At 44.0% G+C, this 12,487-nt stretch overlaps 1 protein-coding gene across 4 annotated transcripts in view; it reads right to left on the reverse strand.

Annotated features, from left to right (window-relative positions):
• MYO1D (myosin ID) overlaps positions 1–12,487 on the reverse strand; it is a 383,172-nt gene that overhangs the window by 94,847 nt on the left and 275,838 nt on the right. The window lies entirely within an intron of this gene.

Below are 12,487 nucleotides of genomic sequence, written 5' to 3' on the forward strand. Positions count from 1 at the left end.
TCCAGTTTACAAGGTCATCCAGATCTTCTTGTAGGATATCCCGGTCCTTCTCTGTACTGGCAATACCTCCCAGCTTTGTGTCATCCGCAAACTTTATTAGCGCATTCCTGCTTTTTGTGCCAAGGTCAGTAATAAAAAGATTAAATAAGATTGGTCCCAAAACCGATCCCTGAGGAACTCTACTATTAACCTCCTTCCAGCCTGACAGTTCACCATTCAGTGTGACCACTGTAGTCTCCCCTTTAATCAATTCCTTATCCACCTTTCAATTTTCATATTGACCCCCATCTTTTCCAATTTAGCTAATAATTCTCCATGTGGAACTGTATCAAATGCCTTACTGAAATAGAGGTAAATTAGGTCTACTACGTTTCCTTTGTCTAAAAAATCAGTTACCTTCTCAAAGAAGGAGATCAGGTTGGTTTCACACGATCTATCTTTTGTAAAGCCATGTTGTATTTTGTCCCAATTACCATTGACCTCAATGTCCTTAACTACTTTCTCCTTCAAATTTTTTTCCAAGACCTTGCATACTACAGATGTCAAACTAACAGGCCTGTAGTTACCGGGATCGCTTTTTTTACCTTTCTTAAAAATAGGAACTATGTTAGCAATTCTCCAGTCATATGGTACAACCCCTGAGTTTACAGATTCATTAAAAATTCTTGCTAACAGGCTTGCAATTTCATGTGCCAGTTCCTTTAATATTCTTGGATGAAGATTATCCAGGCCCCCTGATTTAGTCCCATTAAGCTGTTCGAGGTTGGCTTCTACCTCGGATGTGGTAATATCTAGGTCCAGGGAGCTCTGGAATCGGTTGTCTTTTGGCAGATAGGTGCATGTGGAGGCTGCGTCGACGTGTACGCCTATGAATTCTAGGGATTGTGTAGGGTGCAAAATCATTTTTTTGACATTGATGCTCATTCCTAGGGAGAAGAGGAGTAGAATAAGTTGGGACGTCGATTCCCAAGCTTCTTTTCTGGATCGTGCCGCCAGCAGCCAGTTGTATAGGAAGGGGAAGACAAGGACTCCTTGTCGCTGGAGGTGAACCGCTACCACAGAGAAAACCTTTTTGAAGACTTGTGGGGCAATGGTTAATCCAAACAGGAGGACCTTATTTTTGAAGTGTCAAGGACCCACCATGAACCTCAGGAACCATCTTTGTGATGTGTGTATGTCAATATGGGAAATAGGCACCCTGCATTTTGAGAGCCGTAAATCACGTCTTTTTCTAGTGAGGGGATGATAGCCACAAGCGTGACCATGTGGAACTTTGGTTTGAGAATGTAAGGGTTGAGGTGTGAGAGTCGGACTGCCAACGGTGTAATTGCACAAACCCAAGCACCACTGCCCCACCCCTGCCCCGCCTCTTCTCTGAGGGCCCACCCCCGCTCACTCCAGCCCCTCTCCCTCCGTCACTCGCTCTCCCCCACCCTCACTCACTTTCACTGGACTGGGGCAGCGGGTTAGGGTGGGGAAGGGGGTGCAGGCTCTGGGCTGGGGGGTGGGGCCAAGGGGTTTGGAGTGTGGGAGGATGAGCCTGGGGCAGGGGTGCAGGAGGGGATGCAGACTCTAGGAGGAAGTTTGGATGCGGGAGGAGGTGTGGGGTGCAGGCTCTGGGCTGGGGCAGGAGGTTGGGGTGCAGGAGAGGGTGAGGGGGGTGGCGCTTACCTCGGGTGGCTTCCAAAAGCAACCAGCACATACCTCTCGCAGCGGCTCCTAAGTGTGTGTGTGGGGGGAAGCACAGGGTCTCCTTATAGTGTCCATGTAGCTCCCAGTCCATGGGAGTTGTGGAGTCAGCGCATGTCGCTGCAGCCCCTGGGGGCCGGGAGGGCCAGAGGGTCTCCACACACTGCCCATGCCTGCAGGCACCGTCCCTGCAGCTCCCATTGCACACAGCTCCCAGCCAATGGGAGCTGCAGAGCCAGCACACGGAGACCCCGCCCTGCCCTCCCCAAGGGGCTGCAGGGATATGCTGGCCACTTCCGGGAGCAGAGCGGGGCCAGGGCAGGCAGGAAGCCTGCCTTAGCCCCACTGCGCCACCGGACTTTTAGCGCCTAAAATCTCCCAGATTGGCTGCAGTAGCCTCTGGGAGATAGAGTCTTATTCCAGGAGACTCCTATTGAAACCGGGAGGGTTGGCAACCCTATGTGTGAGATCCAAGTTTGGTCTCCATTCTCCCTTCTTCTTGGGTACCAATAAGTAGTTGGATTAGAATTCCTTGCCTTGAAGGGCTACAGGGACTGGTTCCACTGTTCCTCATTGCAGGAGGGAGTCCACCTCTAGAGTAAGAACACTGTCATGAGAGTGATCCTTGGAATGGGATCAGGATGCGGGAGGCGGTGTCACAAACTCGGTTGTACAGATGCACTGAATGGATATCCAGGACCACTTGTCCGTTGTAATCGTACTCTATGCTGGCAGAAAGAGTTTGAGAAAGACCCCAAAAGGGATGGTTGGCCAGAGTGTTGAGGTGCAAAGTGGTTGATGACTCTCTAGTTGCACTCAGAAATATTGCTTAAGTGCAGACTGTGCTGTGTGGAGATTTGTACTGTTGGAACAGATAAACATGCTCTCTGGACCTTAGGGTGTTTCTAAGAAGGTTTGTAGGCCTGCTGGTGATAGGTGGGCAATAAAACTTTTGCTTTGGTGCTGACATATATATATATACACACCTAAGGATCGTAAGGTGGCTCTAGAATCTTTTAATGAGTGCAAGGAGTCATCCGTCTTTTCATTGAGGAGATGTGATTTGTCAAAAGGGAGATCTTCAATAATTTTCTCTACTTCCCTAAGGAAACCTGTGGAGGGTAACCAGGATTCCCTCATAATGATTCCAGTTGCAAAATGTGTGACCATGTGTCTGCTGTACCAACCGCATCCTGAAATATGGACTCAGTGACCAACTTGCCTTCCTCTAGGCTATCTTGGAATTCTTGTTGAGGTAGCTTATCTGCAAATTTTGCCATCTGTTCATAGTGCAAGAAGTCGTATTTGCCCATCAGTGCCAGGTAGTTAGAGATCTGGAACTGGAGGCTGGCTGACCCATTAAGTCCAGTCCCTTACTCTTCTTGTCAGTTGTCGTGGAGCGTGGGTGATGTTGTTTAGCCCACTCTGTAGCAGCCTGAATCACCAGGGAGTTGGGAGGAGGATGAGGTAACAGGAACTCAGACCTCTTGGTAATTTTTGTCTGTCCCTTTTGGTGTGGGGGTGGCAGCATGTGGCCAGGGTATGCTACACAGTGCGTGCTGGTTGTAGAATGTTCTTGTTCATTGGTAGGGCCACTCTGGCCAGTACCAATGCACATAAAATATCTAGTAGGTGGTGCTGCTTGTTCTGCACCACTTCCAATGGTAGGTCAAGGGAATGAGCTGTCCTGCATAGCAGCTCATGAAATTTAGGATAGCTGTCTGGGGGCGAGGGGGAAATTGATTACACAGTCACCTCTGGGAATGATCAGGGATATCCCTCCAGATCTGCCGGTACCGAGCTGATCAGGACATCGTCTAATCCTGATTCCAAGGATCTACTTGGCAAAGGATGGGTTGGTGATACAGGATAGTCCCTCCTGCATTGAACAGGACAGTTCTAAAAGTGAGTACTGGGGCCACAAGCTCCAATATGGCCAATCTGGTTGATCCTGTTGTTGCAGCTGTGGAGCCCAGGGAGCTGGGTACCAGTGGCTCCTGGGCTGAGGCCAGGGAGGATATTGCCACAGTGCCGTCAGGACCATCTGATAGTCATGTCCTTGGAATGGAAGCAGTGGTAAGGTCCGGGCCCCTCAGACTCCAAGGAGGAACTGGAGTCCTGCATCAATGGCGGTGCCAATGGACCCTACGGAGAGGGGAGTGTTGTATGAACACAGCCAGAAGGTGGCAAAGTGGGTAAGGGGCCCTCTTCGTAGGTGAGAGTACCGAGGCATATGGAAATTGCATCTTTTCCAGTGCAAACAGTTTATGATGCCCAGGGGCAGTTAAGAGTCTCCCCAGAGTCAATGGCACCTGATCGACGTGATCACTCTTGTGGTTCTTAGAGCGTGGTGCCCATCCTTGACTGGAGCTCATGGACAGCATGGCATCTTTCTTAGACCTGGAGGAAGACTTACCACCATGCTTATGTGCATGCTTCCATGACTCTTGGCTAGGCCCTGGCATGGGGTCCATAGAACTGATACTGGTGGAGCCAGGCTGGGGTTCCACGGCAGGAAGTGCATTTTTGGACTGTTCAGGCCGATACATTTGGGGGGGGGGGGTTACCCCGGCCAGGGTTCAACTGTAGCCCCATGGAAACGTCCATGAGGTGCCTCTTACAGTGGAGGACTCTGCCTTCCCTTTTACGGACAGGGAAGGAGAGACCGATGCTCATATACTCAGACTTTAAGGTCAGAAGGGACCATTGTGATCATCTAATCTGACCTCCTGCACATTGCAAGCCACAGAACCTCACCCTCTCCTCACATAGACACCTAATCTCTGGCTGAGTTACTGAAGTCCTCAAATCATGGTTTAAAGACTTCAAGTCGTAGAGAATCCACCATTTACACTATTTTAAACTTGTCAGTGACCTGTGCAACATGCTGCCGAGGAAGGCGAACCCTCCCCATCCCCCTCCCCCAGGTCTCTGCCAAGGTGACCTGGGGAAAATTCCTTCCCAACCCCAAATATGGCAATCAGTTAGACCCTGAGCATGTGGGTAAGGCCCACCAGGCAGATACCTAGGAAAGAATTCTCTATAGTAACTCAGAGCCCTTCCCATCTAGTGTGCCGTCTCCAGCTGCTGGGGACTTTTGATGCCCCTGGACATAGTGTGGGACTCCCCCAAGCAGTACAGACAACATTGGTGTTTGTCGTTGAGGGAGAACAAAGGCAGGAAGTGCACTTTTAATCCTGGATTGTTTATCATACTCCAGTACCCAGATGCGGGTAATAGGGGTGAGAGAGAGGGGAGACTGTTTGGCGAGGAACTGCCAAAGTGGAATCCTGAGTCTTAAGGCTTGCAAGGCTTTCAGAAACAAGAAAATTACTACAAAAAACTATGGAAATCCTGACTACGGCCAATATCCAGACATGGGTGTTGGGGTATGTGTGTGTTGTAGACTGTTTGGCAGGAAACTGCTGGAGTGATGTCCCCAATCTTTAATCCTACAAAACTTGCAGAAACAAGATAACTAGTACACAAAACAACAAAATCCTGAATAAATGAAGAACAACAACAGTTTTTCGATAAAAGTTTGGAAAATGCATCACCAAGGACAAGAGGACAGTTGAAGCTCCAACTAGGACCATGTGGCGTTGAGAACGAACTGAAGACGCGGTTGGTCCGTCCTGCCCTTTATCGCCTCAGGCAAAATCATGAGGCAACACAAGGGCACATGGGCGGACCAAGAGATACCGCTATTCTGAAAAGCTCCAGGCGCATGCGCATTACCCTCAGTGGAATATAGACAAAGACCATCATTCCAAGGAGAACTAGGGCTCTCTGGCAGACAAGAACTGCATAGGTCATATAGGTATGAACTAATTTCAGAGAAAATGAACACTACTCTATTAGGGAATCTGGAGACTTGGAAGGACTAGATTTTTATTGGTAAATGATGGTAAACATCTATTTCACTGTAGACACCCAAACTGAGGAATAAATATCTCCATTGATAACAGAAACAGAGTAAGAAAGTAAGAAAATACTGCTTGAGAACTTATTGGTTTGATTTAAGGATATTTAGTCTGATGTGATGTTGACAGTTTGTATTTTAGTGGCTACAAAGCTTTATTTGTTTTTTAATCTCATGTCTAATTCTCTCATTGCCTGACTCCCACCCATAATTTCCTGCAACTATCAAAATGTAAATTGATAAAAATCTAAAAATGTTTAAAACTAGACCAACATTATCCATCAAAATTATAAAAAAATAAAAATCAATTTCTGCCAAGACTGGTAATTTTGTATCTTGCTCACAACACAGCTTCAGCCTCTGATAAAATCTTTCCATTGAAGTAAGTTCAAGAAGTTAGCTCCTTCTATCCATGAATACTGTGCACTCAAAAGGGTCCTTTGCCTCTATGAAAACTAGCCAAATAACAAATTCCACTACCTTCTCGTGGTGATATCATGATGCTGAGTTTAAAGAGCTGAAATGATCCGCTATCTGATTTTTTAACTAGCTTTCATGGGTGGTTTCCTTAGAACAGCAGATAGCATCAGTGGCTGAAACATCCAAGCTACAAACTGAAAGGGATGATAGAAAATAGCATGCTAAGAATTGTCACTTCCTGTGAAAGCTCTAGAACTCCTCCCTGTTCAATTTCCACTCTGAAAGTGACACTCTTTAATCCATGCCCTTCATTTTTCAAGAATCACAAGAAGTATGGAGAACAGAGACTAGATAAATTTGCACAGGGTTCAACAATCTTTAGAAACATTATTGGTGATAAAGAAAGCTACAATCACATTTTTCTACAATTTTTTTTCCAAGACACTAAGATCTCAACCAACCTCAAATAATATTAAGCCAATAGTTTGACCAGTTTTGCCAGTTTGTTTATTTGTCCCCCAGACTACTGTACATATACATAATATGTAATTTATTTTTATTACCTCCCCCCATTCCCAAAAACTTCTGTAGAATAAAAGGTTGGATAACTGGTCTTATGAAGGTTACAGTAAAACCCAAGTAGAGTTCAGGCTCCCAATTTTTTTTTGTTAAAAAGGGAAGGGAAAGAGCTGTAGTAACCTAATACTACAAGAAATGTTTTATAAATAAAAATATTGTTTCTCCGTCACCCCCCAAAAAAGCCAGGCCGGGTTTATGATATCATTCATGTGCAGTATTAGAAACCCTAAAACAGCTGTATTATGCAGAGTATCTGAGAACCTGAAAGTGAAATTGATCATCATCAAAACTGAAATTGAGTAGTCTTATTCCACTATCAATACTAAGGGAAATGCACAAAAAAAAAAAAGATTAAGAGTTTTAATAATTTACAGTGTTAATTGATTTAGTAGTAATTTGTTTTAACTATGGTTTGCTGAAGCACAGCTGAATTCCATATGTCCTTGTCTATGCCACTAAAATTCCCTAGTTCAGATAGGGCCTTCCAGTTAAACAGTAATTAGCCCTGGTTTGGCTGCATGCATCTAACAGTCATGGAGCAGGTCCTCAAGGAATCAATTCTGAAGCACTTAGACGAGAGGAAAGTGATCAGGAACAGTCAGCGTGGATTCACCAAGGGCAAGTCATGCCTGACTAATCTAATTGCCTTCTGTGACAAGATAACTGGCTCTGTGGATGAGGGGAAAGCAGTGGACGTGTTATTCCTTGACTTTAGCAAAGCTTCTGATACTGTCTCCCACGGTATTCTTGCCAGGAAGTTAAAGAAGTATGGGCTGGATGAATGGACGATAAGGTGGATAGAAAGCTGGCTAGATCGTCGGGCTCAGCGGGTAGTGATCAATGGCTCCATGTCTAGTTGGCAGCTGGTATCAAGGGTTGGTCCTGGAGCTGGTTTTGTTCAAAATCTTCATTAATGATCTGGAGGATGGCGTGGACTGCACCCTCAGCAAGTTTGCAGATGACACTAAACTAGGAGGAGTGGTAGATACCCTGGAGGGTAGGGATAGGATACAGAGGGACCTAGACAAATTAGAGGATTGGGCCAAAAGAAATCTGATGAGGTTTAACAAGGACAAGTGCAGAGTCCTGCACTTAGGACGGAAGAATCCCATGCACCGCTACAGACTAGGGACCGAATGGCTAGACAGCAGTTCTGCAGAAAAGGACCTAGGGGTTACAGTGGACGAGAAGCTGGATACGAGTCAACAGTGTGCCCTTGTTCCCAAGAAGGCTAATGGCATTTTGGGCTGTATAAGTAGGGACATTGCCAGCAGATCAAGGGACCTGATCGTTCCCCTCTATTCGACATTGGTGAGGTCTCATCTGGAGCGTCCAGTTTGGGGCCCCACACCAGAAGATGGATCTGGAAAAATTGGAAAGCGTCCAGCGGAGGGCAACAAAAATGATTAGGGGATTGGAACACATGACTTATGAGGAGAGGCTGAGGGAACTGGGATTGTTTAGTCTGCGGAAAAGAAGAATGAGGGGGGATTTGATAGCTGCTTTCAACTACCTCAAGGGGGGTTCCAAAGAGGATGGATCTAGACTGTTCTCACTGGTAGCAGATGACAGAACAAGGAGTAATGGTCTCAAGTTGCAGTGGGGGAGGTTTAGGTTGGATGTTAGGAAAAACTTTCACAAGGAGGATGATGAAGCACTGGAACGCGTTACCTATGGAGGTGGTGGAATCTCTTTCCTTTGAGGTTTTTAAGGTCAGGCTTGACAAAGCCCTGGCTGGGATGATTTAGTTGGGGATTGGTCCTGCTTTGAGCAGGGGATTGGACTAGATGACCTCCTAAGATCCCTTCCAACCCTGATATTCTATGATTCTATGACACTGTCAGTAGTGGGTAATTTTCCTAGTGCACACAAAGCTTAAGTGACAGATTAATTTGACACTGCAAGCTCTAAGGCCCTTCCTTTTGTATGGAGATTTTCTGCCATTACACAAGATGGTTATTTCCTTGGAGTGACATCTTCTCATTAACAAGACAACACCACTTTCATTTTTAGACAATGTGAGCTAATGTTTCTTCCTGTCCCAGAAACAGGAACATTAATCAATATTACATACAAAAATCTATGTTAGAAGAATATTAAGGCTGCAAAATCAAGTGCTTAAAAGTTGGCCTTAAATCTGGCACTTCCTGTCTATGCAACCTTAATTCGGCTCCCTTGTGCACATACAGTATGATATAATCTTTATTTACATGTTCACATGCTATCTTTTCCACAGGACCCTGTGGTATTCAGTGTACGTAATGAATTTGCTATGGGGATAGTCAGGGTTGTGACTGAAAAAGATTGGTCTGTAGGACCCCTGCCCCATTTGTTGAGGAAGTTGGAAGGAAGATGTGTTTGAACAAGGCATGGGATGGCAGGAAGAGAAAAGATGGTCTCATGGTTAAGGTAGTTGAATGACAACCTAGAGAACTGGACTCTATCCCTGTCTATACCACAGAGTTCCTATGTGATGTTAGTCAAATCACCTAAGCCAAACTTTTCAGAGGTGGTCACTAATTGTTTTCTCCTCATTTTCTGGCTGCCTAGCCTTGTTCTTAGACTGCTGAACCAATTTGACTGAAATTTTTGGGTCAGGAGGAATCAGACTGAGGCAGACACCCAGGGTAGAAATTTTCAGCCCAAACAGTTAAAGTCTGGCAAAATTATAAGAAACCGAAAACAGGGTCTTATGGGAAGTGTTAGGTCACCTTACCATGCAACGCTACCAGCCCCACTTACAATTCTCCTTAAATACCATCTTCAGTGGTTCAAGTACAAAGGAAGTGTTGCTGTTTTACCCCTTAAGGATTTGCATATGTTAATCCATCAGCCTTGTCTACACTAGAAAGTTGAACTATTTTAACAGAAGGGGCAATGTCAAACAGATCAAAAAAATCTGCACATCTTTCTCATGTAGACGAGATGCTGATTCCAAAATGTCATCTCTGAGGCCTGTCTCAACCCATTACCTAAGCAAAGTCTAGAAATTCTGGGGAGCAAGTCATAAAAATGGAAAAAAGAGACATTTAAAAACGGATATCAAACAGAATTAAAAAATAAATTTGGGATCTCCTTGTGAGGGCTAAACTGTGGGCATGATTTTTTAACTGAAGGATACTTGAAATACAAAAATGCTTAAGATTAGAACTGAGTAAATTTTGAGGCTAAACCAAAAAAATCTGGTTCAATTCCACACAAAACTATTTAAAAAAAAAAGAAAAAAAAAGAAAAAGATTCTTTTTGAGTTTAACAAACTGTTTCGGGTTGACTCTAAATTATTTTTGTTTTGTTTCTTTCAATTCGTTTCAAGTCAACGAAAATACTTTTGTTCTTTCTACAATAATTTTATTTTTTATTTCCAATCAGGTGTTCTCAGATGTTTTTCGCCTTTGAGGCTTTTTTCAATAGGCCAAATCTGAAAATGAAATGCCATTTTGTAAAACAAAATATTTTGAATTTTTAAAAAAATTTCAGCCAAAATTACTCATTGAATTGATCCAAATTTGCAAATAGTTTCGGAGCCCTGAAAAATGCATTTTTTCAGCAAAAACTCTATTTGACAGATATTTTTTGCCCTGCTCAAGTTAAAAACCAGTATTGCTGTCTTCTGTTATTGCTAAAATTACTGTGTGAAATTCCCATACAACATTTGGAGGGCAGGCTGAAAATGCGTATCTAGTTATAAAAATGCTGCCTTCCTCTTTCAATCTGGCAAATGCCTCAACAGTTTGAACTTTTAATTAAGAATCATCTAGTACTGCTAGGCTACTTTACTATTAGGACAGCAATATTCACTCTGCTCCAAAGACTGGTTTTAAAATCTCTCACTTAAAACGTGTTTGCAAAAGCCTTGTTTGCAATAACTTTAATTGTCACCTGTATTGTTATGGACAGCAAAGAATAGAAAGAACATTTGTCAATTCCTTTGTTTACACCAAACATGTTTTATCTCCTGAAGCTGCCTGCAATTCTGGTTTTTCTTTGCTTTCAAGTCGCAATTAATGTAGGTTGTTATGGTTAAGCCCATGCCCCACACCCACAATGTTTCAAACAATTATAAATTAACAGAGAAAGCCTTTAGAACAGTCAGCATTGCAGACACTTTCATTCTACATTTTATATCATGATGATTTTTACATTACATATGCAGTAGTTTTAAAACACTTTCAGCTAACCATTGTGTCATCACTTTTAATGTTGTTAAAAACCATTCAAGACTAGGCGATTATCAAATGTATCTCGAAGAATTATTTTCAGAAACCTTTTAACTAGCTTATGCTCTTTTTTACACTGACAGTAGAACCATGCAAGTTGAAATGGTCTACTTAATATGTACATGAGGCCACCTTAACCAGAATCAGAGCTCAATGGTTTTCTGAATCCTTTAAAGCAGAGATCACAGCAATAGGCATGATGTGGCTAAGAAATTGGACGGAGATCCAGGAGACTGGAGATCAATATCTGGCTCTGTCAAACTTCCTGTGATTTTGGGGAAGCAACTGTCCTGTGCCTTAGATCGCTTGTCTGTTCAGTGACAGAACTTTCTCATCCTTTGTCTTGTCGGTTTAGATTGTAAGCTCTTTGGGTCAGGGATTATCAATGTGTACATACAGTGCCTCGCACAGTGGAGCCCTGAGCTCAGTTAGGACCTCTAGGTACTATCATAATTCAAACAACTACAGCAGTTTAGGAAAACAGAGAATATTTCCATATTCACTAAGGGTGAAATTCAGCCCATTGCACAGGGCCTGCAAAAGGCTCTCTTCATGTGTTAACCTGGGATGTAAGTGGGGTATAAGGCATTGTCCAGGCTCTCGTCCCAAGGTAACCTCTGAATGACTGATGGCAGCTACAGATTTTTTCATAAACACTTCAGATATTTAAGATTCTGGTAAAAGGAAACTGATTTAATAATTCAACTTGTTCAGTCTTCTCAGCTTTCAGAACCAACTCTAGCTTGCTATGAATCTAAGGCTCTGACTCAAGATTTGACTCACCTGCGACATTCTCTATTGACTCAGCTCATACCAAGAGTGTGTATTTAGAAGTGAATCACATTACCCAACACATCGGGCCTGTACACACTGCCATGTATGTCGGTACAATTTATGTTGCTCAGGGGTGCGCATAAGCCACCCCTCGAGCAATATACGTTACACCGACCTAAGCGCCAGTTTGGACAGCGCTGTGTCGGCAGGAGAGCTTCTCCCACAGACATAGCTATTGCCTCTCGCAAAGGTGGTTTTATTATGCCGACAGGAGAGCTCTCCACCGTAGGCACAGAGCATCTTCACCAGATGTGCTACAGTGGCGCAGCTGCATTGGTATGTGTGTGCCGCCGGAGCGCTTCTAGTATGCACTACTTCCTCTTTATGAGAAGGCCTAGGAAACCACCTTTTTACAATACGTTTTTAAACAATAAGTTAAATCATTCCTCCAGAAAGGTACCATAAATCAAAATTCTTTCGATATTTACTCAGCCAACAGGTGTACTCACTCTTTGCTAATCATGACAAGCCACAACTGCACTGAATATTTTTAACATCCCAAATGTCTCTTGGCTGCCACACCAGGTTGGTCAAAAACATTAAAAGCTATGCTCACCATGGACAAAGGAACTGCCACTAATAAGAGTAAAATTTAAGTGGGTGGCAGATTTTCTCAATAGAGGTCTCATAGCTCGGGAACTTCTGTCCCTGAGATGTAAGAATGACCACAGTATATCTCCCTCAAGATCAAAAATGGCATAACTTGTCTCAGACTTCAGTTGTAAGCTCTCAGGGGCGGGGGCTGTCCTTCTGTTGTGTACACACAGAACCTGCTGCAGTGAAGCCATACAACTGGGCTGCCACATGCTACTGCAAAATAAACACC

This window comes from Caretta caretta, chromosome 27 (genome assembly GCF_965140235.1).
Source record: "Caretta caretta isolate rCarCar2 chromosome 27, rCarCar1.hap1, whole genome shotgun sequence".
NCBI classification, from domain to species: domain Eukaryota; kingdom Metazoa; phylum Chordata; order Testudines; family Cheloniidae; genus Caretta; species Caretta caretta.